Below are 8,889 nucleotides of genomic sequence, written 5' to 3'. Positions count from 1 at the left end.
CCCGAAGGTGCGCGCGCCCCAAGGGACCTCCTGCCCCCTTTGCCCTTCCTCGCCCCCACCTCGGGGGGTGAAAAAGTTTGCGAAGTGGCGGCGTCTCCGGAGTCCCCCTGACAGCGGGGAGGGGACCGAACAGGTGCAGCGGGCAGCCCGAGGCCCCAAGGTCTGTGCGCCCCCCGCCCACTCGGGCGTCGGCCGCTCTGGGAAGTTTGCTGGGCTCAGCCCCTGAGGCGCGGGAGCGGGGCGCGGCCCCGGGCAGGCAGAGCTCACGGCCGAGCGACCTCGGGGGCGGCTGGGGGCCGGTGAGGCGGCTGCCGGCCAGCCTGCTCCTCTGGGGGCGGCAAGCGCTGCGGCGGCGGCGGGAGAGGTCCCGCGGGCCTTGCGGAGCTGTGGGGCTGGCGCGGGCGCATGAACAGAGCGTGGGTCCGTCCGGGCCCTCTGGCGTCCGCGCGTCCTGGGAGGCAGTCGCGGTCCTGGGCTGCCCAGGGTGCTGCGTGCGCGCGCGCCGAAGGGAGCCCCAGTGTGTGTGTGTGTGTGTGTGTGTGTTGTGTGTGTGCGCGTGCGTGTGTGTCTGTGTGTGTGACAGCGAGAGAGAAAGAGAGTGCGTGTGTGTGGCAGCCCCGCTCTGGCGGGAGGGCCGCGGGGGGCGGGCTACACCGAGGCCCAGCCCCCGTCCTCCCTCCTTCCCGCAGCCTCCCGGGCGCAAGGCCTTCCGCCTGGTCCCTAGCCAGCTGGCGAGGCGGTCGCCACGGCTCTCGCTGCAGACCGGGCACGGTGCAGGGCGCACGCGGAGAAAGCCCGGGCAAGGCGGCCAGAGCCGCTGGGGAGGAGACGAAGGCGGGAGGGCCGAGTGGCGACCTGGGTGGGGGCGGGGGCGGAGCCACTGGCCGATTTCTGGGTGGAGGATGGGGAATAAATAAGGCTGCTTGGGCCCATCTAACCAGGCTACCCTGGAGAGCTGCAGCCGCGCTGGCCGGCGAGTTTCGGGGACCTGGGGCTTGAGGGAAAGCCAACCGGATTCAGCCTCAGAAGGTAGATGGGCAGCTTAGGGGAGAGGCGGTGTCGGGCGCAGAGCGGGAACAGAGGGGAGGAGACGGATCCTGTGCGCCGGCGGGAGCGCGGAGGCGGCAGCCGCGCACGCGGTACCTCCTGGGACCAGCCACCTGGCGCGGGCTTGGGTCACTGGTTGGAGCTACCATTGTCTCCACTTCGCCAGGAGGTGGGTTCCCAGGACAGCTTCATCCCTGAGCAGCGCGGCCCCGACACCTGCAGATCAGCCCCACTTTCCTAGAAGCCCTGGGGATAGTGAGAGCAGCTACTCTGGGAGTCAGGGCGCCCGCCAGGGAGGTTGTCACACCCATCTTGCCTTTTCCCTTCCTGTTGCTTTTTTTCTGAAAATATTCTTTGGTTCCCTAGGCTGGGCGCCACGTGCACCAAGACACAGCCCTGCCCCTTTCGCTTCCAGCCCTGCGCAGCTGCCCTTCCAGGGCGAGTCTGGGAAACAATAGGAGGCTCGGACCTAAGCGCAATTTCTTGCTTCCCAAGAGAAGGCTTTGGTCAGTTTTATGCCCTTCCCTTTCCCTGTGTCCTGTGTCCACCACTAGCTTGCGCCCTCGCTCCTGGGCTCCATCTCTCTTGTCTGCCCCTCAGACCAAGCTTGGCGCCTTGTCTGCAGGGACTCCGAACTAATACTATTTATTATTCCTCCCCCAAGCCTCGCCGACCCTGGACACTCCATTTCGGGGGCTTGTTGGTGCTTGTGTCTCTACATGTCGTGGGCGGCGCTGGGCTGTGGGTCTTTGCTGGATCTGGAGCGCCCTCAGGCAGGGAGGTGGGGCGCCCCCACCCTAGCGCAGGCGCTCTCCCCCAAATTCGTTCTGGAAACCAGGTCCCCGCGGCTCTCAGAACAGTGCGCCTGGCCGCCCGGTGAGTCACCACGAGCGGGCGACAAGGATTCCCAGCAGCTGGTAATTAATTTCACCACGGCGCAGCCCACGAAGGAACCCCTGGTGGCTGCGCCAAGCGCCTGAGTCACAGCCGTCGGACCTCCGCGCTGTCCGGACACGGACCTCACCTTGACGCCGCCAGGGGGCACTGGACTCCGGCGCAGGTTGGCCCTTATTTGAGCCAACCCTGGTAGAAGGAAATCCTGGCCGCCCCACCTGGCAGGTGGGCAGTGGGCGTGGAGTTCACGCCACCCGAAGATTCCATCCTTTGCAAAAGAACCACCGCCTGCCTGGATTCCTTAATGGTGGTCAGGTGCTGCGGCACAGCCACCCTGCAACAGGTGCAAACCCTCCTGGTCTTGCACTATGCTCCCAGTCACTGGTGTGTTTGCCGCCATTGTGCCTATTGGAGGGTCTTCCTCTCCTCCCATGATCCAAGCACGATGTAAATCCAGGGATTGGTGCCTTCAGATCACATGTCCAAAGTTTGTGGGATGAAGGCTTCCCATCCTCCCGTCTAAGGAGCACTGTGGCTGTCCTTCTGCCAAGACAGATTCGTTTGCTCTCCTAGCCAAAGCCAACCCCCTGAGCTGCCTCCCGCTCATAGAGACCCTCCCCCAGGTTTCCGAGACTGAAAGTCTTTGGGATTTCCACCTGTAGCAGCCCTGCAGGTCACCCACTGCCCCCAGGAGAGCCCAGGGCATGCTCCACATTCTTCACCATTCAGAGCTGTCCATTCTTCAGTTTCCCCTTTTCACTGTCTACCTCTCACATAAAGAGGCTGAGTGACAGTGCCATGACTGCACATATTGTTCTTAGAGTGACAGCCTTTCTCTCTAGCCTTTTAAAGAGACCCTTTGTGGAGATGCACACATGCAACTCTTCACGGCATCATTTCTTCGTGCTGTTTCCATAGGTGTTGGTCGATGAGGCTCCGGGTAACGTAAGTCTCTGAAAACGTTCAATCTTTTCTCCTTTATCACAGAGTTGCCTGCAGGTCCAGCGGTGAGGATTTGTGTTCTCTTTGGGGTAAGATGTAATCCACATGGCAAGCTGTACACTTTCATCTTCATTAGTAACTGCTCCAAGCTCTCACTTTGAGAAAGTAGTGCCATCCAGATGCACGGTTTGTTCATGAGTCTTCACCAATTCTGATGTCTTATTCCTTTCTACAGTCCAGCTGTTAGATTATTTGCCCAGCATGAAGGTTGACCAAGCACTATGACAAGATACAGCCTTGTCTTACATCTTTCCTGATTTTAAAACATAAGGTGTCCACTTGTTCAAATGACTGTTCCTTGGTCCGCATGTAATAATGATAATGTTCACTAATTTCCAAATTCTGTTAGATTACCTTTCTCTGGAATGGGCATAAACATGAACTTCTTCCGGTCAGCTAGCCAGGTGAGTCTTTTAGATTCTTGACGTGGACATAGGAGGACCTCCAGCCTTGTAATCGTTTGTGGAACCATCTCAGCTGATTTTGCACCAGTTCTGGAGCCTCGTTTTCCCTAGTGCTGTTATTGTATCTGGACTCCTTCCTCCAGTGCCATTGATCCTGGAGCCCCTAGCGTCTAGTTACTGGGGATTACACTGTTGTTGTTAAGCGCCATGGCATTTACTCCAACTTGTGGTGGTCCTCTGTACAGCAGAACGGACCCCTGCCTTCTCCTGGCCCGTTCTCATGGTCTCTACCTCGATTAGCTCTTTATTCCAGTCACAAGCCCTTGCCATGAGAAGACCCTCTGTTTTCCCTAACATGTTCTTCTCCAGGGAGGGCTTCTCCTGATAGCATGCTCAAAGTATGTGAGAAGGATTCTCACATCCTTGATTCTAAGGCGTCCTCTGGCTGTCCTTCCAAGTTAGATGTGTTTGTCCCTTTGGCAGTCCCGGGTATAATTCGTGTTCTTCACTGCATTTCCAATGCACCGAGTTTTCTTTGATCTTCCTTATACATCCATCATCCAACTCGCAGATGCATATGAAGTAATTGAAAATGTCACTGTGGCTTGGTTCAGGTGCACCTTAAATTTTAACATGACATCCTTGTTCTTCAGCGCTTTGAGGAGATATCTAATGGCAGGTTTGCCCAGGGTAACCTGTCATGCCATTTAAATTCTTGATTGCTGCTACCAGGATATTGATTGTAGTGGTGGTGGTGCTGGTGGTGTTTTCGGGTTGTAACTGACCCTCCAGGGAGTTAAAAGCTGTAAATTGCACAGGATAAGAGATTGTCCATCTTTTTCCCATGAAGCAGCTGGTGGATTTGAACCACATGTCTTTGGTTTGATAGCACAACTCATTACCAAAAAGCCAGTCATCAGAGCTCCCTGTTGCTTTTTGAACTGAGAAAAAGAAATTGTTTAAAATGTCCATCTTTTCTCCATTTGTCGTGAGAAAATGGCCTGTCAGTCCAGTTGTGAGGACTCTCGCTTTGTCCATGTCGCGTCATCTTACGGCTGGAGTCTTTAACCTTCATTGGTAACATGTCACACCCTCTTCACGTTCCACAGACGGTGTTGTTTCATGCACGTGTCATAGGCTTTTAATGAGTCTTCCTCCACCCCTGATGCCTTATTCTTCTTCATATAGTCCAGCTTCTCAGATTATTTGTTCCATGGACAAGTTGAGTATGAACAGTGAAAAGCACAACGGTAACTCTCATGTTCCCTGACTTTAAATCATGTCTTCTCACCTTGTTCTGTACAATCTATCCAGCTTTTACCAAAGCCGGCTTTGTGTGACTGCCAGGAGGGACATCAGACAGAAATACTCCAACCCCTCGTTTGGCAGATGGGCGCCTCCAACAGAGAAGCCCACAGCCAGGGTCACACTGTGAATCTGCCTGGTAACCAGCTCCACCAGGGCTCTGTCTGATTCTCCATCAGAATGCAGAGCCCAGACTCTCGTGTGCCGTGAACTGCCACCTGCTGCCAACAAATGTTGATTTGTCCTGCCCTCCGTCCTCCAAGAGGGGGCCACTGGACATGAGAAAAACAAGGCTGGGGCTCCTCAGGGTGGACGTGGGGGTTGAAGAGGAGGACTTGACCTCTGTCCTTCCACAAGGCTCCTTCCACGCGTTTGGCTTTGCAGGTGAAACGTGCCTCTGGAGCAGAGCGTCCACACCCCACCACTCCCTACCCCCCTCTACTCCCACCTCGCCTTCCTGACCCCCAGGCTGTATCCCCAAGGAAGTTCCTCACACTGCACATTTGGATGGGGCCCTACCACATCTCAGGTCAAGAAGGTACAGCAGCAATCCTGGCGTCCTGGAGAGCCGTCTCCCTTTCAGTCCCTGTGGGCTGGGCTGGATGCTGAGCTCAGGTGTGGCTAATCCCAACCTAGTCTTTTCTCTGACCATGCTGATTGGAGGGTCGTGGCTCACACGTCCATCTCTGAGCCAATGAAAGCCCTTCCTCAGCCAAGTCTATGAGGTGGATGTAAAGGGGGCTTCTTTCAGGGACAGGAGAACTCTGGGTGCAGTGGTTAGAGCTTGTGTTCTAAGCAAAGTTTGCTGCTTTTTAGTGCTCAGTGACTAAGAAGAGGCATGGCCAAGCCTATGCGTGATTCCGTGGCAGAAGGCCGGCCGTGTAGCCCTGTGGGCAGCTCTGTCCTGCAGGTTACTCTTAGCCCTTCGTCGGAGCTGGCGCGGAGGTGTGCTTTGGCTTGGCCTCAGCTTTGAGAAAACATTTTGAGAGCAGCCCAGGTAGAGCTGGAGGTGGTGGCGGGAGGGGGGACCAACAGAGAGCCAGGGACTTAGGAGTGTAAATGAGTTCTCTTGGCCTCAGGTGCAAGGTCACACTAGGTCACAGGTGTCAGAGCAGCCATGGCTGTTCTCTGAGTGTGTTACACATTAAAGACGCTGGTCATGTTGGGCTGCTGCTAACCAAAAGGTCACCAGTTCAAACCCACCAGCTGCTCTGTGGGAGATGGATGAGGCAGGCTCCTTCCATAAGGACCTACAGGCCCGGAGACCATATGGGGCAGTTCGCTGCCTGTGTGTGGGTCACACTGGGGCTCCTCTGCTCTGTCCACTAGGGTACCTGTGACCAGGCACTGCCTCCCTGGCAGTGGGCTTGGTTTTACCCCCTTGGGCATGTCCACCTCCTGGAGAGCTGAAGTCCACTGCCATGCGCTGAGGTCTCAGATGGTGATGGTGTGGGCACAACTGCCTTCATCAGTCACACTCAAGCGTAGAAACTGGGGCGAGGGTGGAGTTGGGACTGTGAGGTAGACAAACCAGGTAGACCTGTGCCCGACACCAGGGGCCTCGTCAAGAGCAGGAGCTTCCTGTTAGTTGACAGTGAGCAGGTCACCCCACTGGCTCAAGGTCATGGCAAACGAGGGAGGTGACTCGAGGCAGAAGGTCAAGGATGCCCCAGTGTCTCAGGCATATGAGTCTCCTTTTTTTAGGGAGGTGATTAGTGGATCTCAAGCCTCCTCTTGGGGCCTGAACCGCTGACCTTCTCCACACCTGGTCCATAAATAGCTCTGTCATGCTTCTCACAGAGCGGGAAGTGAGCCGGGATCTGCACAAATGGCAGAGTCTGTTTCACTGAGAATTCCAGAGGCGGCGGCTGCAGGTGGAGGGAGGAGCCCTGTGTCCATCCACAGGGCAGAGAGTCCAGGTTTAGAGCCTCAGATCTTCCAGAAACCGGCAGAGGTGATAGAAGGTGCTGACCCCTCCAGGAGCTGGGCTCCCCATCTGGAGAACCTGAGGCACACACACAGCACACCACGGGGGACCTGTCGTATATTCCTAGATGACAAACCACAGACTCACTGGACTCAGGAGACAGCTGTGGCTGAGAACAGTCAGCTCGCTCAGGCACTGGATCAAGAGTGACCGAGTAAAAGGTCACAAATGCCATGTCCTGGTCACCCGCAGTCCGTGGTTTGTCATTTAGGAATATACGCAGGTCCTCTGTGGTGTGCTGTGTGTGTACCTCAGCACTCATAATCACATGCTAACAAGTCTTGCTGAAGAGTCTCCAAAAACAACTAGAACGGTATATCAACAGAGAACTGCCAGAAATACAAGCTGGGTTTAGAAGAGGCTGTGGCACTAGGGACATCATTACTGGCATTAAACGGATCTTGGCTGATGGCAGAGTACCAGAAGGATGTTTTATCGACTGTGCAAAGGCATTTGACTGTGTGGACTACAACAAATTGAGGAAGACTTGAAGCACTTGCTGCAGAAAGTCAAAGACTACAGTCTTCAATATGGATTGCATCTCACCATCAAGAAAACAAAGATTCTTACCACTGAGCCAATAGGCAGCAGCATCATGATAGACGGAGAAAAGGCTGAAGTTGTTAACTATTTCATCTTGCTCATATCCACAATCAACACCCTTGGCAAATAAAAAATAGAAATACAATAGAAAAAAATAGAAATAGAAAATAAAAAACCAAGTTACATTGGGAAAATCAGCCATCCAGGACCTCTCTAAAGTACTAAAGAGCAACAGTGTTAGTCTAAAGACTAAGGTGTGTCTGATCTAGGCCATGAGCTTCTCAATTGCTTGCTAAGCATCTGCGAGGTGGCCGGTGAGTATGGATTACAGAAGAATCTATGCCTTTGAGTTGTGATGCTGGAGAAGAGTATTGAACATAACTGCCAAGAGAACAAACAGGTCCTATCTTGGAGAGGAGGAAACCAGGTTGCTCCTTGGAGGCAAGGATCTTTGAAGCTCCATCTTATCTGGGGCATGTGGCCTGGAGGGACCTTGAAGGACATCATGCTTGGAAGGGTGGAGGGTCATCAAAGGAGAGGAAGACCCTGGCTTAGATGGGTTGACACAGTGACTGTGGGAATGGGGTCAGATGCATCAGAGACGGGGAGACTGGCTCCGGATGGGGCAGGGTTCAGAGCCATTGTTCATAGAGTCACTATGCGTATGAGTTGTTAACCTGACAGCACAAAGCAACATCAAACAAGAATAACCATTTCCTGAGCACTTTGGAGGTGGCTCGGTCACGATTCTCACCTGGAGCTTGGCGACGGGGTGGGATCCTCCCAGAAGGCTCTGGGCATCTCTGTTGTGTCAGCAGAACACATCTCCTGGCAAAAGTTAGCTGGTGGCCTCTGTGCCTGGCACTGTGCCTGCTCTCCACCTCATGCCCAAATGGCCAGGTGTTCTGCAATCTGATGGAGCCTGGACAGGCCCTCCGGTTGCAGAATGACCACTGACTGAGTAGGTGGCCTGGGTCCAAAATTCCAATGTTTGCTGTGTTTACGGAAATGCCTTCTGGAACACAGAGGGGAAAATGGTTACGTGACCATGGACAGATGCGGACTAGTCCCTGTGTGACCATGGACAGATGGAGACTAGTCTTTGGGTGACTGTGGACAGATGGGGACCATTACCTCTGTGATCATGGGCAGGTAGTGACTAACCCTGGTGTGACTATAGACAAGTAAGGCCTAACACCTGTGTGACTGTGGACAGGTGGGGACTGTTCCCCGTGTGACGGTGGACAAGAGGGGACCCCTCTGTGTCTCAGACCCTGGTTCTCATGGTCTCCAGCCTTGTGGTATGGGTGGAGGTGTGTGAGGTTCCTGGGGGGCCCAGTGCCTGGCAGGTCAGTGCTGGTCTCTAATGGTTAGTAGGGGGCAAGCTGCCCTCCTCAGGCCCCACCTTACTGCCCGCCAGCCAGAGACACGTGGGCCTTACTCCGAGCCAGCTCTCCCAGGCTCTGCTAACTTTAGCCCCTCACATGGCACATGGTTCGGGGTGAGTTTGCAGATCCCCGGGAAAGGTGTTTAAATACTGCTCCTTTTCCGAAGCCCGGTTCTCGCCTCTGCCATTTTCACCTTTGCGCAGCAGAAGGTATTGCTACAAACACAGCCGAGAAGGAGCCAGGTCTCAGCGTGGTGCGTCCCTGTGCCGCCGCTGCTATTTCGGGGACTCACAGGTGTCTCGTTTGTATGAGTGCGGGC

This window comes from Elephantulus edwardii, unplaced genomic scaffold (genome assembly GCF_000299155.1).
Source record: "Elephantulus edwardii isolate Elephantulus edwardi_28Jun2011 unplaced genomic scaffold, EleEdw1.0 scaffold00003, whole genome shotgun sequence".
NCBI classification, from domain to species: Eukaryota; Metazoa; Chordata; class Mammalia; order Macroscelidea; family Macroscelididae; genus Elephantulus; species Elephantulus edwardii.
This window is presented reverse-complemented; position numbering follows the sequence as displayed.